The 22698-nt window shown below is 46.9% G+C and overlaps 1 protein-coding gene across 11 annotated transcripts in view; it reads left to right on the top strand.

The window, feature by feature from the left end:
* Nucleotides 1–22698, top strand: part of NLGN4X (neuroligin 4 X-linked) — an 886820-nt gene that overhangs the window by 120518 nt on the left and 743604 nt on the right. For all 11 annotated transcript variants that reach the window (XM_082375567.1, XM_082375570.1, XM_082375557.1 and 8 more), the window contains exon 2: nt 17052–17158. The gene's annotated coding sequence lies outside the window, so the exon portion shown is untranslated. The remainder of the gene's footprint in view (nt 1–17051; nt 17159–22698) is intronic.

Below are 22698 nucleotides of genomic sequence, written 5' to 3'. Positions count from 1 at the left end.
TTTGCCAAGGTGTGAACAATATTTTATAGCACGTGGATGTATCCACCACTATTCTTCAGACGTGAGAGTAGAAACATAAATAGTTGAAACATTTTCTGATGAAAGCCTAGACTCTCCTGGGCATGAATGACATGCCTTGCCATATGCTGTTAGACACCCTGATATGTATTATCCCATTTAATGCTTCTAAAACCTGCTAAGGTAGAACTCATCATGTTTTCAGTATGAGGGGACTGGGACCCATATCCGTGCTCACAGTGCTAATAAGTGAGGGGATGTCAGGGACAGATTATCCTGCCTCTAGAAACACCTCTCTGCCAGATTCTTCTCCTCATTTATGGGATGTCCGTCTTTTGTCTTTCCTTTTTTTTTTTTTTTTACCAGACATCCTTTTTGTAAATGCAGCGCGTACCATCTTTTTGGCTATTCGCTTCATGAACATGTTTTTCCATAGTCCAGTTTGGTCACTTTTACTCGTCTCTTGTGGCGAACAAATGCTTCCCGGCATCTATAATAGAGACGCATATATTTCCATCTATCTGCATACGGCGAACGGAAACTCCAGCCCATCGGGGGGATCACTTTGAGTAATCTGTCCTCTTGCATAGAGACGAGGACAGACGGAGCACCGTCCCGCGATGGCCCGCCCCGGGAGTCCCCTCTGACCTTCGAGCCGGCCGCCGCCCTTCCTCCAGGGTGGGGCTCCCGTGTGCTTGTTGTCCTGGAGGGAGATGTCACATGTCTGCCCCCAAAACAAGCCCTTACGCACCACAGCTTCGCTACCAGTACCCACACACTAGAAACCCCCATGTGGCAATGCCGGGAGCCAGGACACCCAGGTTCTGAGCTTTGCCCTTCACCAGCTGTGTGACTGCACATGTGGTTTTTCCTTCTGTCTGGTCTTACTATCCGCCTCTGTAAATGTGGCTCGTTCTCAAGGGGGGTCCTGGGTCCAGCAGCATCAGCATCTCCTGGGAGGTTGTTAGAAACGCACGTTATTCCACCCGACCCCCAGCCTACTGCATCAGAGCCTCTGGCGCGGGGCCGGCAGGGAGGATTTCCACAGGTCCCCCGAATGACTCCCATGCGTGACAATGTCTGACAACCACTCACCTGGACCAGGGCCCAGCAAACTACAACCCGTGTGCCAAATCCACCCTACTCCCTTCTTGTAAATAAAGTTTTATTGGAACACAGCCACACAAAAAATACCTCTCAGATAGCCAGGTGAGGAATCTCTCAATGTAGCCTGAATAAAATGCTTTATCCCGGCATTAAAAAAAAAAAAAAAAAATCCACTACGCCCCAAATCTTCTTTCAATTTCAAAATCCACAGAAACAGGGACACAATTTCTCTTGCAAATGCAAGTGAGAAAGTCAGACACAGAGCACCGATGGTGAGACACTGAAAACTAAATTTTGACTTACAGATAATTCAGTGAGCCCTGTCATTGAGATGGGTGCTTTGATTATGAGGGAAAAGAATAAGACAATGACATCCATGCATAGTCTTATTACGTTGCAATTACCCCACACCTAAGAAAGCAGGCACAGAGCGCCAACGTAGGGGTCACAGAGCTGGGTCCTAAGGGTTATTCTGCCCGCCCACCGTTAACCATTTATGGAATGACCTCTCTCAGGAATTAGAAGGACAGCAAAAGACGTGAAAGCAAACCAGAAACAAACACACACAATGACAATGTCCTTTAGGGATTCTTGAGTGAAAACAGCACTTGAGCATAGCTATACAAAGATGATCTAGGCTGTTCAAGAAAAAAACAAACACAGAAACTTGCCATGGGCCACCTTTCCAGCGGCTCCTTCTCAGCTTCATTGCCTACTCTTCCTCATCCACGTGGCCAGTAATTCTCGGCGTTCTCAGACCCCGGCTCTGTGTCTCCTGGATTATGGAGCTCGTCCTCCTACCCTTTGCCTCCCAACAGAATCCCATATCCGTGTGTCCCAGCCCATCTCTCTGGAGAACTCCCAAGACTGTACATCCTCCTGCCTAATTAGCATAATCCACTTAGATGCCTCAGTGGAATTTCAGCCTGAACAAGGCCCCGCACTGGATTCTTGGGCCTCTCCCTTCTCCCTGTCCATTGCTCCAGCCTGACCACACACTCATAGATCCAGGACTCATGCTACCTGGGCTTCAACCAGCACGTGGTTCTCTCTCTCATTGCTCCCCTCCCGACCTGAAGTCTACCGTAAATTCCTGCCTAGGTGACTCTCTAGATGCCCCCGGTTCGGGGAAGAGGGTGTGGCTGCCGGAAGCTTGGGGAGGGAGACACACATTCGAGAAAAGAACCACAAAGACTTTGGTGATTATTCAGGGTCATTCCTCTCTCTCCCCAACACCTCCTTGCACAGTGAGGGCAGGAAGAAAATCCGCTTGCTTTGGCTCTGTCTGTTCCGCGTGGTAAATGCACAGGAAACGTTGGTTGAATTAAATCAGTGGTTCTCAACTGGGGACAGTTTTATCCCCCAGGGCACATTTATGGAATCTAAAAAATACAACAAACTAGTGAATATAATAAAGAAGCAGACTCATAGATACAGAGAACAAAATAGTCGTTACCAGTGGGGAGGGGAGGAGGGGCAACATAGGGGTAGGAGATTAAGAGGTACAAACTGGATATTATGTATAAAATAAATGAGCTACAAGGATATATTGTACAACACGGGGAATGTAGCCAGTATTCTATAATAACTATAAATGGAGTATAATCTTTAAAAATTGTGAATCGCTATATTGTACACTTGTAACTTACATAATATTGTGCAGCAACAATACGTCAACTAAATAAAAAGATGCCTATGCATCTTTACCCAGGCAAAACAGAATGAAAAGTAAAGTAAAACAAACATCCCACAATGCCCAGGACAGCCCCACATACTAAAGACTTATCTGGGCACTGTTTTTTCCCCATTTAACAGACACCATGAGGTTAGACAGACGGAAACAATGATCCCGTCTTGAAAGGTGGGAGAATTCAGCCGCTGTGAAGTTCAATATCTTTTCTAAGACCTCCGCGAAAAACACAGCACAGAACCGTGTCTGCCGATTCCAGATTTGCACTCCCTTCCCTGGGAGCCTTCCAGCGGGGAGAGAAGTTCAGTCAGATGGAGAAACTCAAAGCGAAAAGGGCCCCCATGCTGTGAGGAGGCATCAGATTGTCTGAGTTTGCCCTGATTACCAGCCGTGGTCTGTATACACACGTGTGTGCTGCGTCCCTGGTGTGTGCATGTGAATGTTTCCTGCAGCTCAGTCTTCTTGACACTCCTTTGTGTGTCATTAATTCTGGAGCCTTTGGGATCACATTGTTTCAGACAATTCCCTAACATCAAAATAATCAGTGAAGAAATACGAATTACAATATTGAAATAATGAACGCATTCCCCCTGAATTAATTCTCGCAGATATCATTAAGATGGCACAAAAGAAAGAAAGTCGATCTTGTCTCCCTCGAAGCCATGGCTCTGCGAGGTGATGTGAAGGGCTGTGCAATTATCTGGCCGATTGATCGGTGGAGACTGTCATCTATGGATCTCAGGCGCCCCAGCCTATCTCTCTTCTCTCCTCGCACGTAAATCCCTCAGCAGCGTAAGCCAGGATCGTGCCGTCTCCTTGGCCAGTGAAGACATGCGTCAAACTCGGACAAATGTAAATCTTGTATCAAAATTTTAGGAATTAGCCTGTTGCTAAGAGAGAAATTCGGCATGAGGTTGGATTCCCCTAAGGCAGCCTTCAAAAGAGGGCCACCACTGTCCTTCTGTGGTCCCTCACCTGCCTTTCTTCCCATGCTTCCCCTGACTGACGTGAAGGGATGATGAGGTGGGCGGTTTGCTGTCCTTATTGCCTAAAAACCGAAAGACGTGTCTCATCTTTGCTTTGTCTTTGCCTCCATTTCCCACTTCTTTTCTGTAACTATCCCCCCCTGCAAGAGGATATAACAAATGTCTCGTCGCCTGTCCCCTCCTCCAGTCTCGCTTTCCCCACGAGTGAAGTGGGGAGCAGTCCTTCGTCCACCAGCTGGCATTCTGAGGCCCCTTTTGCACAAGAGGGAAGTCAAGTGCTGTGAGGCTGGAGTGTCTCACGTCAGCTCGGAGGCTGGAGGAGGGTGGTCTTTCCACTCGCACCGTCTGAGGCTCAACCTCCTGCCTGTACAGTGTGTACCGTCGTTGGCCTTCGTCCTGTGATCACAATGGGGGCTGGGGGGCTTTTGTGTAGTAAAGGGAAGATGTGAAGCACAGACCAATGGCTGTGATGGTTGAGCGCAGTACTACCAGGGAAGTAAACATACACAAACACACCCCCGGACAGTCCTGCTTGAGCCTCTCATTGCTGATCTGTTCATCGTCAAGAGTCTGAGGACAAGGAAGAAGTGCATCAGTGCTACCCAGTGTTGCCTTCACCGCCCCCCCCTTAACACTCTCCACTTGCTCCCATGTCTTTTTCCTTCTTATGCCATGCCCTCTCCTCGGTGGCCACCAGATCGCTGCTTTCCCCTCACTTTGAAATCAAATCACCACCAGGAGACACACAGCACCACCTACTAACGGGTGTAATTAATTGTGGCCGCAGAAAAAAAGGGCTTCTGCATATTTGAAATTACTTACGAAGAGGTGCATGCCAACCTACAGCAGGAGGTGATTCAGACCAGGGCTTCTTCTGTTGTCGAAAAGAGACCCTCTGGGGGGATTCAGGATGCCAATGCCCAGAAGAGAATGAACTAGTTCTTATGGAGAAAGTCGCCTGTCATAATGCACGAGGCACTGGACGGGCTGCCGCATCTCTTTTCTTTTTTGGCAAAATCAATAAACAATTTAAATAAACAATGACACTTCCCACCCGTCAGCATGTCCTTTTTTTCCTTCTTCCCCCCCCCCACCCCCCGACCCCATCCTTCCTAAGACTCCTCCTCGTCCCGACCAGCAGTAATTAGTTCTGTATCTATGGGGGCAACAACGTATCTCCTTTGGTTTATGACCACCTTTCTTTGCATTGGTTCCCATAGAGAAGTGTGGGCTGGGACATCGCGACAGTCTTCTGGGAGACACCAGTTTCGACCGTGTAACAGAGGGCTGACTTTTTAACCCCTTGGCCTAGGTGGTATCTGGGCCCAAAGGCAGTGTGTGTGTGTAGGGCTCTTTGCGGAGAACGGTGGCCCGGAAGGAAAGGACACTGTGTGGGCATTTCATGTTCTTTCCTTTCTCAGCAAGTGCAGGGCGGGGTTATGTTAAATTCAGCTCCTTGTTCTCATTCCCCTGGGGCCTCATCAGACAAGGCTTGTGTCCTGGGGTCAAACAGCAGGTCCGTGCTGGCTTTCTCTGCAGTTCGACCTCCCCATCCGTCAGCTCCCAGCCGGAAGGCAGGGGCCATGTGGAAGTGGCTGCAGGAAGCTTGCTTCCCCTGCCACCCCCCACGGGGGTCCCTGGCAAAGACGGACAGGGCACAGAGGGAGAGATGCTGAGGCAAGCGCGCCTTGTGACTTTAGGCAGGTCTGGGTTGTTAATGAGAAATGGACCCTGGTCCTTGCGCAGAGGCCCGCGTAATTGACCACCAGAGCCGCTTGAGGGATGAGCATCGATCAGCCACACTTGGAGGCGGGCTTGCGATCACTGTCATGTGAGGCCTCATTAACAGAGGCCTGCTTGCTGAATTAGATGGAACTTAGTGCCACCGAAATTAATGTGATGCTGTCTGAGCATCCTTCACCTAACGGTGGAAAATCAAGTTTAAGTGGTAGGAAACAGCACTCCCACTGAGAGCGGAAACATTTCAGAGGGGAAAAGAAGGAAACTTTTTAAAGTTTGCAGGGGAGAGGCCGACAAACAAATACTTTGTGTTTCTAATTATGGCTCAGAGCCAATTTTTACATATATTAACTAGATGTTACCTGAAAGAGCTAATGTTAGGGACTGTTAGTTATGGTGACTATTTTCTTTTATTTTTCCTCTAATGAGGGTTAAGACTTTTCTCCCGTTAGATAAAGATAGTAGGGAACACAGATTTACCATGATTTGCTAGCATCAGGAAATCTAATAAATGGAAGTTTGTCATTTAACCCTTTGAGAGGCAGAGTGGGGAGGATTGTTTCGAAGTTTTGACTTAGACTAGAATCAGAAAGAAGAGAGTTTAATCAACTATCTGGCTGTTTCAGATGCCAGACGTGTTTTTGCATCTGCAATATGTATAGAATATACTACTTCCTACTGAATTCCAGTTTTTCAGTGAAGCAACTTTTTAATTAAGTAGCTCTCCTCTGTTAGAATTTCAGAGACTTTACCAAAAACAAAAACAAAACAAAAAACAAACCCTAGTCTTCTGTATAGCACTCTTCAAATACGTATCCATTTCATCTTTCTTGAGAAACTAATTAAGAAATAATTATTCCTAAAATCATATTAATGAACGGACTATAAATAATTTGTGGATCATAGTTTTAAAGCCCAATTCTTAAAAAGCTTTGATGGAATAAAAATCTTTTTTTGAAAAATCAACATATGTCCAATTTCTATTTCTCTCTTCCCAAGACATTTTTAGAAATGAAATACGCAGAGTCTTACCCTGTTTATTCCAAGGCTTGTTTGATAGCGAAATATACTATTCATCTTTTGGTTTAGTAATGTGTTTGAACATAAAGAAATAAAGACCTTAAAAAATCTTCAGCGGTGTCTTGAATATCAAGAGGTCATTGATCTTAAAATACCTTATTTATTTTGCAAGTTTAGCCAAGTGTGTTATGAATTTTTTCTAAAAGACATAGGTCTATTCAAACCACTAAAACTATCACCTCATGAGTCTACACTTTCTCTAAGTCCTTTAGGTAAATAAGAATGAAATGTCATAGTAAAGAATCATCATTGTGAACTGAAAATCTGTTTTTATAGGAACAAGAGTAAAGTTTTACAGTTAACCACATAGCACGTCTCTGGTTCATCTGTTTTACATCTTATTTTAGCCACATAAACTGATCACTTGGAGATTGCTCCATAATCATACTGACATGCTTTATTTTTTAAATGCTTGCATGGCATTTTATTGAATGGGTATACCGTAATTTTCTTCACCATTATTCTATTGGTGGACATTTAAATTACTTCCAAACTTGTATTGCTATGAATAATCATGCAATAAATATTCTTGTCATATCCCATGAGCCAGAAACAAACTGTTTAATAACTATTGCTTTAAAATATGATTTCATATCTATGAGGCATCATTTTCCCCCTTAATTAACTTTCTTTTCCTGAATCTTACTGGCTTTTTGGCATGTTTTTTCCCCCCTCCTGTGAATCTTAGAATCAGCTTGTCTAGTTCAGACAAAATTTGATTACTTTATCTTTTTCTCAAGTGTGAATGTGGACATGTGAGAATATGAAAAAATAAAATATCCACTGATACTCCCATTTTGAAAGATTCTGCATTGTAATACATTGGCTATAATATCTGCAAGAGTGGGGTTACACCAACTGATGAGTTGTGCACACAGGACGAGTACAGTAGTCTCACCATCAATGTCACTGACACCAGTTTCATTGAACACCAACGTCAACTAATGTGTGAAGTACTGAATACTTCTCATCTAAGCCATAGTCTTGTTACTGAACCAAACTTGTGTCTGCTCGCCTGCGTGCAGTAAAGCCAATCTCCTGACACCAGGTCGTGGTGAAGGCAAGTGCAGTGTTTCTTGCAGGCACCAACCAAGGAGTCAGGTAGCTGGTGTTTAAAAGGCCCAAACTCTCCTGATGGCCTTCAGGGAAAGGTTTTTAAAGGCAGGGTGAGGAAGGGGGGTTGCGGGCCGTGTGATCAGCTGGTGGACACTCTTCTGATTGGTTGGTGGTGAGGTCATCGGGAGTCGGCATCATCGACCTTCTGGTTCCAGCTGGTCTGGGGTCTGTGTCCTGGTGGGCAGCATGCAGTTAACTTCTCCCACCTGGTGGGGGTTTCAGTATCTGCAAAACAGCTCAAAGGACGTAGCTCAGAATATGATCTGTAACCCTGAGCCAGAACTAAAGGTCCTTCACTTTGTTTAGTGGCTAAACTATTATTATTTTCTCTAGCTTGACTGTTTTCCTTTGCTTCTTCATTTTCTCACTTCTCTGATTAAATTTGCTCTTTGGAACTCAGAGAAGCCCTCATAGGCTAAAGCTTTTCTACAAACAAGGGTTGGGAGACACAAGGGGTTGTCTGTCCCCAAGAAGGCCCCAAAGGGTCCTGCTTGGTTTCAGTCCCCATATTTTTATCTTGTTCCTAACGTAGAGGATGGTGTTGGTGATGTTATCACTTAGTTATCTACCGTGGTGTAACAAAGCAACACACAGTGGAGTGGCTTACAGTAACACGTGTTCATTTTCTCACAGTCTCTGTGGCTCGGTAGCCTTGGAGTGGCTGAGCTGGGTATTTCTGCGTCAGGGTATCCGATGATGTCAGCTGGGAATACAGTGATTTGCATGGCTGTTGGCTGGAGGTCACAGTTCCTCACTGTCTGCTAGGAGAAGGTTTCATATACTCGACATGCTGCCTTCCCCATGGGGCTGCCTGAGTGTCCTTACGTGGCAGCTGCTGGCTTTCTTCAGCAGGAGTGAACCAAGACAGAGAGCAAGACAGAAACCACAATGCACTTTATGACCTCGGGAAGCAGGCACCATCGCCATATAAACAATAGTGTCCTATGGGTCAAACAAGCCCACTGTGAAAGAGTGCAGGGAAGATGTATATGAGGGTGTGAAAAGCAGGGGCAGAGATCGTTGGGGGCTGTGTAGAGCAGCTAACAGCCGCTTGAAGAACTGACACTTTGAGTTCTCACTCTGGAGCCAAAGACAGATGAGTTTTAATCAAATTTTCAATTGCATACAGTCTAGTGAATTCCTTTTATAATTCGGTCTCATCACCAATATGTGCAATTTAGTGTGTATGATGACCACCATTAAGAAGGTGGTCACTCAGATAACCTTTAGGGTGACTCTAACTGCAGTCTCTTAATTTATCAAGTTCTTTTTCCTTTATTTTTAGCATAATTCTTTTAACATTTCAACAATTTAATTTTTTTCCTCCTCCATAGTTAACTCCTCATTTAGGTTGAAAATTATTTCCCTAAACCAACAGAGTTCAAATTGTTTCTCTCAAAGGCACCAGAGATTATACAATCTGCTATGTACCCGATAGAGCTACACGGTGAACATTTGCAACAATCTGGAGGAATACGTCCTTTGCACTAGACACATCTCACCCATTTATAAGATCTCTGCTTTGTTCCAGAAAGCTCAGGTGAGGTGAATAACTTTGGAATGATTGAGTGATATGGCTTCCTGTCCTCTTTAATTTCTCTCTCTCTCTCTCTCTCTCTGTCTTATTTGGTCTTTGATTACAAACATACACATATCAGTACAGAATCTAGAAAGACTTGGATGCGCCAGTGATTCTGCCAGATGTAAACTACAAAATATAACATGTCTTAAAGTGAATTCTTTACTCAATTCTGTATGCCCAAAGTAGGAGAGTTGAGCTAATAGATCGGTGGAAACTAACTGGTTAGAAAACTTAAAAACAATTTGGTGGAGGAAGCACTTTAGGGTGTTTTACCATATTGTCCAGGAAACTTTGGATCTTTCTTTTTATTCGTTCTTCTCCATCCATAACTTGATCGCTCTTAAGTAATAACTTTAGTCCAAAATATCAGTCATAACAAAGGGACTCGCTGAAAATTACTGCTCATCAACACACATACGTGCATGCGCACACACACACACACGCTCTGTGAACCTAATTAAAGCAAACTATCATCAATTTCCATCCCTTAGGCATCTCTAATGATATAAAAAGTGTCACAGTTGATAGGCAATAATAGCCTTCCATTCAGGGCTTCTTATGGTCTACAAAGCTGGCACTCACGCAATGAATAAGACATTGACTTGGGATTGCTAATGATGTTGAATCACTGAGCTTCACTTCTTTTCATAGAGGTTATAGTAGCAATTAACTTCACAATTCAGATGGTCAAGATGACTCACCGTTGAAAGCCGCTAAGTTGTCTGAACATCAATTTTCTTTTAGGACTGTACTGGAAAGCTCTAAAGCAGCAGTGAAACCTGCTGTTGGGAATAGTAAAGCTCTCATGTTGAGGAAGGAGACTGACCCATGGGGAGTTTCTCACCCCATTTTTCATGGGGACTGAAGAGTCATTATGTCTCAATTTTTGACGTATTCTAGGCTCTATTATACCTTTAAATAATTTTCTTATTCTAGAAGTCACATTAAAAAGGTGTGGGGAGACAATTCATCTGGGATCTCTTGCATTTCTGCATCAATTGCAAGCAGAGGTAGTGACGGCCTTTATTCTGGGCTCTCTTTTCAAGGATGTGTTACCAAACACAAGTTTGTGTGCCACACGCACAGTGAGGCCAAGCAAACCAAAATGTTGCAGTTTGGAGCAGAGAAAGGTTTATTGCAGGGCCAAGCAAGGAGAACGGGTAGCTCGTGCTCAAAACCCCCAACTCCCTGATGGTTTGGGGGGAAAAGTTTTTATCTGCAAAATTTGGGGTGAGGGCTGCAGGGCACGTGACCTTCTTCTGATTGGTTGGTGAGGTAACAGGGCAGTGTTCCAGGAATCTTGTTCTCAGCCTAAAGTTGCCATCTTCCACCTGGGTGGGAGCTTTAGTTCCTGCAAAAGAACTCAAAGATATTGTTATGTATATTCCTTGAGGAGGAACCAGCACCCTGCCCCAAGGCTGCGCTATTGCGTCTTGACTGCTCCTCTCTTCTTTCTGCATCCCCTCCCTTCCCTGATTAGTAACTGTTTGAATCTGCCCTTTGGAACTCAGGGAGATCTAGGAGGCTGAAACCTTTATCCTGCAAATAAGAAATGGGGGACAGGAAAAGGCTTTTGTGCCCAGGAGCCCCACAGGGTCCTGCTCAGATGTTTGTATAGCTAACAGCTTTGGAAGGTAGACAGGGTCTTCCTCTAAAGCAAATGGCAGCCTTGCTTTATTTATTGCTTATTACACTCCCCATTTAATGAAGACAATGTCTTCCTCTATTGTTACAATCAGACAGGTGTATGGCCTATTATCAGTGTTCTGGCCTATTATCACGTCCCCTTTGGCCTATTGTCACGTTCCCTAAGCACAGGGTCCCTCTCCCATCACACAATCCACTGTGTGTGCAGGCATCACCCAGCCCTCTTCATGTTTCCTGTGGGGACCAGCACAAACACTGCTGCTCTGCTTCCTGCTGTCACTGTGAGAACAGACAGTCTTTTGCCTCTGACCCAGGAGCCTCTTGTCTTCTGCCATCATCTGTGAAGCTCTGGTAGGCTGGCTTGTTGGAATGGAACCACGCTAACATCTCAGATCCTTCACCGTTCTTAACAAAGGACTCCAGCTGAAGAACAGGGAGAAATAAAATGATGTCAATCCTATATGAATATAAATGTGCTCTTTAAGCCAGCTTCTATAGAGGAAGAAACATGTCCTCTAGCAGCTAGGTTCTTCCCTGCTGTGACTGATAACCTCATACTTCATACGTTTTTCATTCGATGCTGGTCAAGCCCCCAAGTTGCTGGTGAGGCAGTGGAGGGTAGGGATGGTAGCAGGGAGTGCAGTAGATAGAAGCAGGTCAGGGGAAGGAGAGAAGGTATATGCACACTGGGGTCACATGGCATCCAACAGTATTTTTAAGGTCGGGCCAGTTTCACTTTCTTTCTAACCAGTACTGGTGTTTCTGGGGTTTAAGGCTTCCCAACTCCATCACTCTGTATTAATTTGTCTGCTGTTACTCATAACAATCTCTACTGTCCAGCCTGGCCACAGTCCAAGTGGGCATCTAGGCAGCCAGTGGCCTTTTCTCTAGGGGGTAGTCCTCCACAGCAGCGATGTGGACGAGAAGAACGGGTAGGATGACGTAGATATACAGCAGGGATGCGGACGAGAAGAACGGGTAGGATGACGTAGATATACAGCAGGGATGCGGACGAGAAGAACGGGTAGGATGACGTGGGTATACAGCAGTGATGTGGACGAGAAGAACGGGTAGGATGACGTAGATATACAGCAGGGATGCGGACGAGAAGAACGGGTAGGATGACGTGTGTATACAGCAGGGATGCGGACGAGAAGAACGGGTAGGATGACGTGGATACACAGCAGGGATGCGGACGAGAAGAACGGGTAGGATGACGTGGATATACAGCAGGGATGCGGACGAGAAGAACGGGTAGGATGACGTGGGTATACAGCAGGGATGCGGGCGAGAATGAACGCGTAGGATGACGTGGGTACACAGCAGGGATGCGGACGAGAAGAACGGGTAGGATGACGTGGGTATACAGCAGGGATGCGGGCGAGAATGAACGCATAGGATGACGTGGGTACACAGCAGGGATGCGGGCGAGAAGAACGCATAGGATGACGTGGGTATACAGCAGGGATGCGGACGAGAAGAACGGGTAGGATGACGTGGGTATACAGCAGGGATGCGGACAAGAAGAACGGGTAGGATGACGTGGATATACAGCAGGGATGCGGACGAGAAGAACGGGTAGGATGACGTGGATATACAGCAGGGATGCGGACGAGAAGAACGGGTAGGATGACGTGGGTATACAGCAGGGATGCGGACGAGAAGAACGGGTAGGATGACGTGGATACACAGCAGGGATGCGGACGAGAAGAACGGGTAGGATGACGTGGATATACAGCAGGGATGCGGACGAGAAGAACGGGTAGGATGACGTGGGTATACAGCAGGGATGCGGGCGAGAATGAACGCATAGGATGACGTGGGTACACAGCAGGGATGCGGACGAGAAGAACGGGTAGGATGACGTGGGTATACAGCAGGGATGCGGGCGAGAATGAACGCATAGGATGACGTGGGTACACAGCAGGGATGCGGGCGAGAAGAACGCATAGGATGACGTGGGTATACAGCAGGGATGCGGACGAGAAGAACGGGTAGGATGACGTGGGTATACAGCAGGGATGCGGACGAGAAGAACGGGTAGGATGACGTGGATATACAGCAGGGATGCGGACGAGAAGAACGGGTAGGATGACGTGGATATACAGCAGGGATGCGGACGAGAAGAACGGGTAGGATGACGTGGGTATACAGCAGGGATGCGGGCGAGAATGAACGCATAGGATGACGTGGGTACACAGCAGGGATGCGGACGAGAAGAACGGGTAGGATGACGTGGGTATACAGCAGGGATGCGGGCGAGAATGAACGCATAGGATGACGTGGGTACACAGCAGGGATGCGGACGAGAAGAACGGGTAGGATGACGTGGGTATACAGCAGGGATGCGGACGAGAAGAACAGGTAGGATGACGTAGATATACAGCAGGGATGCGGACGAGAAGAACGGGTAGGATGACGTGGGTATACAGCAGGGATGCGGACGAGAAGAACGGGTAGGATGACGTGGGTATACAGCAGCGATGCGGACGAGAAGAACGGGTAGGATGACGTGGGTATACAGCAGGGATGCGGACGAGAAGAACGGGTAGGATGACGTGGGTATACAGCAGGGATGCGGACGAGAAGAACGCGTAGGATGACGTGGGTATACAGCAGGGATGCGGACGAGAAGAACGGGTAGGATGACGTGGATATACAGCAGGGATGCGGACGAGAAGAACGGGTAGGATGACGTGGGTATACAGCAGCGATGCGGACGAGAAGAACGGGTAGGATGACGTGGGTATACAGCAGGGATGCGGACGAGAAGAACGGGTAGGATGACGTGGGTATACAGCAGGGATGCGGACGAGAAGAACGCGTAGGATGACGTGGGTATACAGCAGGGATGCGGACGAGAAGAACGGGTAGGATGACGTGGGTATACAGCAGGGATGCGGACGAGAAGAACGGGTAGGATGACGTGGATATACAGCAGGGATGCGGACGAGAAGAACGGGTAGGATGACGTGGGTATACAGCAGCGATGCGGACGAGAAGAACGGGTAGGATGACGTGGGTATACAGCAGGGATGCGGACGAGAAGAACGGGTAGGATGACGTGGGTATACAGCAGGGATGCGGACGAGAAGAACGCGTAGGATGACGTGGATATACAGCAGGGATGCGGACGAGAAGAACGGGTAGGATGGCGTGGGTATACAGCAGGGATGCGGACGAGAAGAACGGGTAGGATGACGTGTGTATACAGCAGGGATGCGGACGAGAAGAACGGGTAGGATGACGTGGGTATACAGCAGGGATGCGGACGAGAAGAACGCGTAGGATGACGTGGATATACAGCAGGGATGCGGACGAGAAGAACGGGTAGGATGACGTGGGTATACAGCAGGGATGCGGACGAGAAGAACGGGTAGGATGACGTGGGTATACAGCAGCGATGCGGGCGAGAAGAACGGGTAGGATGACGTGGGTACACAGCAGGGATGCGGACGAGAAGAACGGGTAGGATGACGTAGATATACAGCAGGGATGCGGACGAGAAGAACGGGTAGGATGACGTGTGTATACAGCAGCGATGCGGACGAGAAGAACGGGTAGGATGACGTGGATATACAGCAGCGATGCGGACGAGAAGCACGGGTAGGATGACGTGGGTATACGGCAGCGATGCGGACGAGAAGAACGCATAGGACGACGTGGGTACACAGCAGCAATGCGGGCGAGAAGCACGGGTAGGACGACGTGGGTATAAAACGACATCCGTGATTGCTCAGCCGGGATGCGGACGAGAAGCACGGGTAGGACGACGTGGGTATAAAACGACATCCGTGATTGCTCAGCCGGGATGCGGACGAGAAGCACGGGTAGGACGACGTGGGTATAAAACGACATCCGTGATTGCTCAGCCGTGCTCGGCTCATCTGTGTCTCGCTTCTAGCTGGGCTTTCCCTGCCACAGTGTGCTCGCACTGCAGACTGAGTGATGTGGGCAAACCCTCCAGTCGCCTCTCTTTCCACCCCGTACACGATGCAAGCTCGTTCCCAAGACCCCAGGGCTCCCAGTGGCCCCCCCTACCCTGCCCACCTCTTGAGCCGGCTGCCTTTCTACCTCCCTTGCTCAGTAGCCTCCGACCTTACCATCCTTGCTTCTTTTCTGTTGACAGACAAGACCGCCTTCCCCAGGCTCTGCTTCCACCTGGTGCCGCTCCTCATGACGAGAGTTTAGGTGTCCTCTCTCCAGGGAAACCTGCCCTGACCACTTGTCCAGAGTGTTTCTCTATCTGCCAGCTTTGCACCATTCTCAGTCTCCTCACCCGTGTGACTCGTTCCATTTCTACGTTGTACACTCCCTCTCACACTAAACAGTACGCAATATAAATTATGTTGTTCATGTATCTATTTGTTTGTTCGTTGTTTGCTCCTCCTATAGTGATTAGGCTTCATAAGAGCAACTTTATCTGTCCTGCCCTCTCCCCAGCGCTTAGAACACGGAGTTGGTGCTCACTGAGTATTTGTGGAATGAAGGTTTAATTCTTTTCCTATGAAGTAGGATAAGTAAAAATTTGAGGCTACACATAAACTAGTTTTTTTGTTTTTTGTTTTTCTCTCATAAGCACAAGTTTTAGGAAAAAAATCATACTGGCCAAAGCGTAGAAAACATTAGTCTGCTTCAAGATTTATAAATGTAACTTTTCCCAAGCTTTTGGCAATAACTACAGAAAATCTGCTTGAGTCCAATGATTAAAATGAAAGCAAACAGTTGACCAATAAGTATATAATACGTTCAAGTATCAAAGAAAATTAGTCGTGAGAAGAACGTCATTAATGACCATACTGTTCCGTTCTCGGCAAGTAAGAAATAATGTTCCAAGTCTTGCTCTCAGGTTATCATGCTATAAACATGAGAAAATTGTGTAAAAGAGTTTCAGGGAAAAATAATTACCTACAGTTACATGAAGGATTGTGTAGCAGAGGAAAAATAATTTTCCCTCCACCCTTCTGAGTTCTCTTCTGAGACCCCTGTAATAAAAGACAACTTAATGAGAAACACACAGAAGTTCGTTTCCTGCCTAGCTCATGTCCACATGGGGGATACCCAGGGGCAAATGGGCAGCTCCCCCAGGCAGCTTTTGGGGAAGGCAAGGTGGGACATGAGCCTCTTTGGGGAGAGTAAATGGTTTTAGGAGAGATGATGGGGCCTTAGAAGGATGGATGGGAGGGGGGACTGTTTGTGACGAAGTGTGTCTGGGTGTGGTGTGGACCACACCTCAGTGTCTGCATCTGTCCTCTCTACGCTGCAGACGTACGTGACTATGTCTCTAGACTCCTGTCCCGTGATGGGAGTCAAGGCTGCCAGGTTGATGACACTCCCATGAGGGGACTGATGACATCTGGGTTCCTTTGGGAGGATCTGTCTTTAGGAGATAAAGGGGGGTTTAGAGAAAGCCTCTCCCTGCATTTGCTGTTTTCCAAGTGCCTACAGCTCAAAATCATCAATATACCAAAGTGGCGTATTTTGGGATGGCACGTCCTGAACCCCTGCTGGTACATTTGCGGGCAGCAAATCCTGAACCCCTATACTCACATCTTGGGGTGACACATCCTGACCCCCTACAGATACATTTGAGGGCACCACACCTGAACCCCTACACTCACATCTTGGGGTGACACGTCCTGAACCCCTACACTCACATCTTGGGGTGACACGTCCTGAACCCCTACACTCACATCTTGGGGTGGCATGTTCTGCTCCCCTTCAACTGCATCATTTGGATTGGATTCAGCGCTAATTCCACAGCATGTTAGAAAATAATAATATTCCACAGCACAAAAAGCAAAACCGAATATGACAATAACAGATCATGAAATGGGGACATTCTCTCCAACCATGAGACATACTTTGTTTCTTCCCCAGCTCTCTACCTAAATAAAGAGTTTGCCCTGCGATGCATTTTGCTAGGTGATCTGTGCTGACGCTCACAGCTACCAGTATGAGACACGGAGATGCTTCAGTTTATATCTAGACACCAGCCCAAGGTCGAAAGGCCGCATGTTCGTTTGAGGCCAGAGCAAGGAGTTGCACGTTCTCTTGTCATAATTCACGTTGCATTTCGTTTTAGGCTATTCAAGATTCTGACGACATGTTGGTGGATTCATGCGTGGATACTCGAGCAGCCACCAAATCATTTCTGAGCTCTGTCTCCTGAGAGGAAGTCACATAAACCAGGTAAACTGAACAAAAATTGACCAGTGACATGGTGATGGACCATTGTGGTCATCTTGCAGTGTGAATCCATGAGAGAGAGAGAGATGGGATGGGATGGAAATAGTCTGTTGGAAGTGCCCCCCATCACAGGACAGAGGAGGAAGTTGAGAAAAACATGGGTTTTAAAAGGAATATAACAGGTTTCTGTTGACTTAACAAGATGTAGGAGGTGGTGGTAGGATGTTTTCTAAGATGCTAAGGAACAAGTCCAAGCAATAAGATGGATGTGATTGAATGCAGCCTCCAGAGAAAAGCAGCAGTAAAGGCGCACAGGTGGGCAGGTGAGGGATGCCCAACGTTTAGTGGATTGGATGCTTTAACCTGGTGTCCAGAAGAGTGCACACTCCTGCCCTGCTCGGGAGGCTACAGGTGCAGGCACTCGAAGTGGCAAAGAGTGTTTGAAATATTTACAATCAGAGCTAAGTCTTCTGACAGCAGGACTCCCCAGGAAGGTGGGTGCTGTTTCAGACAAAAGGAATCAGAGTCTGTACACAGTAACAGGAAGTGTTCACCCGGGCCGTGTCTTATTCTTTTCTTTCCCTTTGTTTCTTTCATTTAGTTCTTCCCTTCTTTCTTTCTCTTTTCTTTCTTTCGAGCATCTGCTGGGAATTTCACTCAGGGAAGCCATGCAGCTTCTTATAGTGTGTCTTGTACAGATGTACTATGCTTGACGTGGGAATCATGCTATTAATAGTAAGTGCCTTGTCTGTTTCTCTGCTGAATGTCTGTTTCTGCATCAAGTTTCTTAAACTCCAAGACCGAGGCCCTGAGCATGTCTCTTCTACCGTCATGTCCCAGGGGCCAAGCGTTTTGTTGGGCACATAGTAGATGATTAATAAAGAGTTATTGAAGAATGCATTGAAATGTGAAACGGCCTTGAGTTGACTCAACTAGTTGCCTGTGCCATAAATGTTACAGAGTTTTAGAAGAGGAGGGGGCAGGGCACTGCGTATTCATGGAGGTGGTTGGATCTAGTTGAGACGTTAAAGGAGGGATGAGATTTCTAGAGAAAGAACCTGGACATCCCCAGAGGAAAGTGAACCAGGCATGTCCGGTTCCGTGTGATGGGAGTAGAAGAGAAAGAGTCCCATTAACTTGGAAGAGAGACGTGTACGGTGGGTAAGAAAGCAGAGCCATACGGACGCCTGGCCGTAGACCCACATCTGTTTATCATAGACGCTGCTGCCGTTTTGTCGCCACCTAGAAAACATCTTCCTTACAAAGTTGCTGGGATTTTTTCTTTGCTGGTAGGGGCGGGAAGAGGAAGGAGTGATGGAACCATATGGAGATGCAAATGTTTGACATATTGATCATTTCTTGTTCCAAGTTAATAAATTGAGGGAAAGCTAACTTAAAACTCAGGTTGGCAACATTAAGGAATGAAAGTGAAATTTTTTTGACAGTCAAGTTACCTAATGATTACAGTTCCATGGGAAGACGTATCCAACCTACGAGCTATGTGTAAGACGGGAACACCATCCTGGGCGATAATGCAGTGAAGGTGCAAGACATGTCGATTTATATGAAAATGAAAAACATTAGAAAAGAAAATATGATTTGAAGAGGAAGGTTCAAATATCGAAATGGAAAATCCCTTGGAAACGCATCTCTGGGTAGGAAGGAAATTAGCTAATGCATTTTCTTACCCATATGTAAAGCATTTGCAGAATGGAGGAATCTTAGAAGCAAAATAAAACCACAGGTAACGCAGCATTGTTTGATTTACTAATTTAAGCAGGTACCTGTGGGGAAAAGACTGCCTCTAAAATTAGGTAATAGTGACTGTAAGAGGAAAAACCCTTCTGAGTTATCACCAGTTGACTCAGATCAAACTAGAAGTAATGAATTACTCTCTGATAAAACGTGCAAATTGGTGGAGGAAAGAACGGTCGTCGCCGTGGCATGCGTCTCTGAGAGGGGGCTTAAATGTCGTAGTTGGTGGCAATCATGTAAAATATAATGTCGTGCATTATATTTTACATGATTGCCACCAACAGTGACATTTAAGAGACCTGGGGCCCTGGTGAGTGTCTGCGGAAGACTCGGCGAAACCATTGCCCTGGGTTACAGTTGTGCCTCTGAGTCTTGCCTTTAATTCTTTCCCTGACTCTGTGTCTGTGCATCTCACCCATCCTTGCATCTCTACATGGTGTGGGCTCGCAAAGATGTTCTCTGATACTCCTGGTATTGTCAGACACGAGAGGCATGTGCACCCAGCTGGCACGCTCAGCTCATTTTCACTCTGCGCTTTGCAGACATGAAGCACTGACCTGACATAAACGTTGTTCCCAGAAGTCAGGGTAACTGGGACAGCGTGGGGACAGAAAATGCATCAAGTAGGACTTTGACAGCCCACCAGGAGGCAAGTCTGTATTATTGTTGATGAGGAAATAACTTCCTGAAGTCAGACTCCAACTAAAGATGGAACAGGCAGAATTTGTAGGACAACTAAAGAGAACAGGTGATTCCTTCCCCTTTGGGATCAGACTGCTAATGGTACTGATGGTGTGGAAGTGGTCCCCTTTCCTTAGAATCTCCATCCTCTCAGGTCTAGTACATGGTTTTCCTGAAGTGGCCCAGGAACAGAATCTAATTCCAGGATGTCAGCCCTGCCTTTGGGGACCGATGTCTGTTTGTATAATCCAATACTTGCAACCTTGGGGAGAAGCAGCCTAATACACAAATGACATATGCACCCCTCGCCTGAAGATAAGAAGTATATAGAAAGCCATGATCGGAAGGGCCCTAAGTACACAGGATCTAGTTGCTCGAAGGTGATTATGTGAATGCATTTGCAAAACCTCTGCCTGAGGGCACCTAAATTGCCTAAAAATAGACACAATCCACTCCTGAATCCTAAATGGAAAACTGCAGTTATCTCTAGTGTTCCATAAATAAGAAACCCATTCATGGCTTAAGTGTTCACTAATGGAAAATATCACCACCCACCTCCATTGCCAAATGACTGCCTGGTGGTTCGGAAGCCTGCACTAATTCCCGGGCCTGGGGAATCCAGAACTCACTGAATTCCTCTTCTCCCGACCTGCTGAGTGTGGGGATGGGCTGGTGATCTCTCTGGGGCCGGGGTCGGCTCTTTTGGGAAGAGATGCACATATGCTTTATAGCAGGGGAGACATCATGAGAAATCATCTAATTCTGATAAGGTAAACTCACATTTCCTGGTGAACCAACCGAATCTCATATTTTGAAAATGCTGGATAACCTCATTCCATAAAATATTACTAAACTCAGGTCTGGCTGCTTGCTGCTGCTCCAAAGCCCGTACTCGAGAGACAAGTGTTGGCGGGAAAGGAAAGTTGGCTTTATTCTGGAGACCGGCAACGTGGGGAGAAGGCAGACTCATGTCCAAAAGCCAACTCCCCCCTGCTGATCAGTGGGCAAGAGCTTTTAAAGGGGAGTTTCAGGGGGAGGCAGGGGGCCCCATGCAGAAGCGGTACGGTCAGCTCTGACCGTCATCTTGAAATTGGTCCTGCAGTGGTCTGACCAGCGTCATCTCGATTGTTCTACGTACAGTTAGTCTTCAGCTCCAGGATCAGTTTGTTCCCATTTCCTTGACACCAGTTCTCAGAGTTGTGGCAGCCTATGTCATGGCTACGGTCTGGTCATCATGTAGCTAACTTCTCCCACCTGGCGGGGGTTTCAGTATCTACAAAACAGCTCACAGGACGTGGCTCAGAATATGACCTACAGCCCTTGAGGAGGAACTAAGGGTCTTTGACTTTGTTTAATGACTAAGGTATTATTATTTTGTCCTCTTTGACTGTTTTCCTTTGCTTCTGCATTTTCTCGCTTCTCTGATTAATTTTATTGTTTGACGAGAGTTTTTCTGTAGACAAGAGGTGTACGACATGGGGGGTGGAAGTCTGTCTCAGGAAGGCCCCATAGGATCCTGCTCAGTTACAATAATACCGAGAACATTTATTAATTATGGTTCTTTCCAGTGACACTTTGAAAGATGACCAGGCTGCTGTTCATGGGCTCCTAGACCGGCTCTTGTGTTTTAGAAGATGGGACACCAGGGAAAGGCCAGTCCTAGGGCAGAGACCATTACCACATATGCTCAGAAATCTACCATGTGTTTAAAAGTGTGCCTGGTGCCCAAGGATGGAGTTGTAGTATTCCAGGCAGGGTTGCACAGAGGAAAAGGGGGAAGGGGTCGGGCACCGGAAATTCCCTGCCTGGCATGGACCTGGCAACATCTAATACACCTGTGTTCCCAGGACTTACGTGCACATTTGTAACACTCTGTAGAGCCCAAGTTTTGTCTTAGGTGGTGCAGACCGGGTGTGGTTTTATGGGCTCCACAAAGCTTGTACGGCACATAAGAACAAATAAGCCACTTGCAGAAAGGACTTTCCTGGGACTTCCCTGGCCGTCCAGTGGTTAGGACTCTGTGCTTCCACTGCAGGGGGCACAGGTTTGATCCCTAGTCGGGGAACTAAGATCCCACATGCTGCTTAGTGGTTTGTCAGGTCCAGGTACTTTTATTTCAGGTAGCACTCAACCTGTCCTGGTATCCATCTGTAACCACCCTAGAATAGAATTTGACATGGTAACGTTTGGGGCCAGGTGATTCTTTGTTGCGGACGTGCTGTCCTTTGCACGCTGTAAGATGTTTAGCAGCAGCCCTGGCCTCTGCACTAGGTGCCAGTAGCAATCCCCCAACCTCCAGCCATGGTGAAACCATAAATCCCCCCAGACTTACTAAATACCCCCCACTTGAGAACCAGTTCCCTAGAGGAATTAACTCCCCTAGGACTCTATAATGGAGGCAAAGGAGATAGAGAGGATTATGAAACTCACACCCTGGAGACTCATATCTCACATCTGGGGAGTTTAAGACATGTAGTTTCTATTCCTGCAACAAATGCAAAGGCCTCATCAGGAATCGGGCAGGCAGCTCAGTCACCTAACTTTTAACCTCGAGAAGGCTCGGAACGGCAGGAACCTTCCCTTCTTTGCTCACGTGTCAATACCTTCCTCTGTCCAAATTGGAAACAAGAGCGTGTGGGGAATGTTGCATTCGGGGTCACCCCAGGAAGCCACCACACGGCACCAAGTCACATCAGAATGATCAGAAAACAGGGCCCTGCGATCAGCCTCTCGGGTAGAGATGCGTGTCTCAAAGCCAAATGGGTATCATCTGGACCTGTTGCCACGCCGGGCCCGTGAAAGTTTGATGAATGAGTGCTCTTTCCCCAGTAGGTCCTGTGATAATGCTTCCTTCCCTGCTAGTGGGATTTGTGTGTTTGAAGCTTGATGAATGGATATTTCCTCCCAATGGATAATGTTTTAAGTGTTCCCTCTCTCCTGGTTGGATTTTCGTTGTTGCTGTTGTTCTTGGTGCTCTGTGTGTGTGTGTGTGTGTGTGTGTGTGTACCCACACATTTAGCCATCTAGCCCATCCTTCTAAGATGAGACACTTGGTTGGATTCATCTGTCACCATTAATCAAGTGAGTCCCACAAATACGAGAGCATA

Source organism: Balaenoptera borealis, assembly GCF_965194805.1.
Source record: "Balaenoptera borealis genome assembly, chromosome: X".
In the NCBI taxonomy this organism is placed as follows: domain Eukaryota; kingdom Metazoa; phylum Chordata; class Mammalia; order Artiodactyla; family Balaenopteridae; genus Balaenoptera; species Balaenoptera borealis.
Note: the sequence above shows the minus strand (reverse complement) of the source record. Positions and strands in the feature narration are given on the sequence as shown.